The sequence below is a fragment of the Myotis brandtii genome, unplaced genomic scaffold (genome assembly GCF_000412655.1).
Source record: "Myotis brandtii unplaced genomic scaffold, ASM41265v1 scaffold1163, whole genome shotgun sequence".
Taxonomy (NCBI): domain Eukaryota; kingdom Metazoa; phylum Chordata; class Mammalia; order Chiroptera; family Vespertilionidae; genus Myotis; species Myotis brandtii.
The window spans coordinates 643,745-644,166 of NW_005354025.1; positions in this window are offsets into that span (position 1 = coordinate 643,745).

Below are 422 nucleotides of genomic sequence, written 5' to 3' on the forward strand. Positions count from 1 at the left end.
CCATGCAGGCAGAGTGGCCCGGAGCCCCACCTGCCTCTTGTCCAGGCGGCTCTGATGCACTAGGGAGCAGGGAGCCGGCGGAGCAGCTGGACACAGCTCTGGACGGACAGTCAGGTGCCTGCAGTTGCCTCCAGGGACAGGGGGGCCTAGGGGGTGGGGCCTGAGGAGAGACTCCTCACAGTATAACTTCTTGTTAAGTTCTGAACTTCGGTACCAGGTAGAAGCATTACCTGGTTAAAAACAAATAAAATTTAAAAAGAAAATAAAGCTCAAGGACTGATGATTTCTAAAGTACCAACCTTAGTTCAAAAAGTCAACAATTCTATAGGTTACCTCTAGACATGCCTTATTCTGCGTGAATTCATTAACCACTATCCACAGCGAACAGACCGAGGCGCACGGCAGCCAGTGCCCTGTGATCG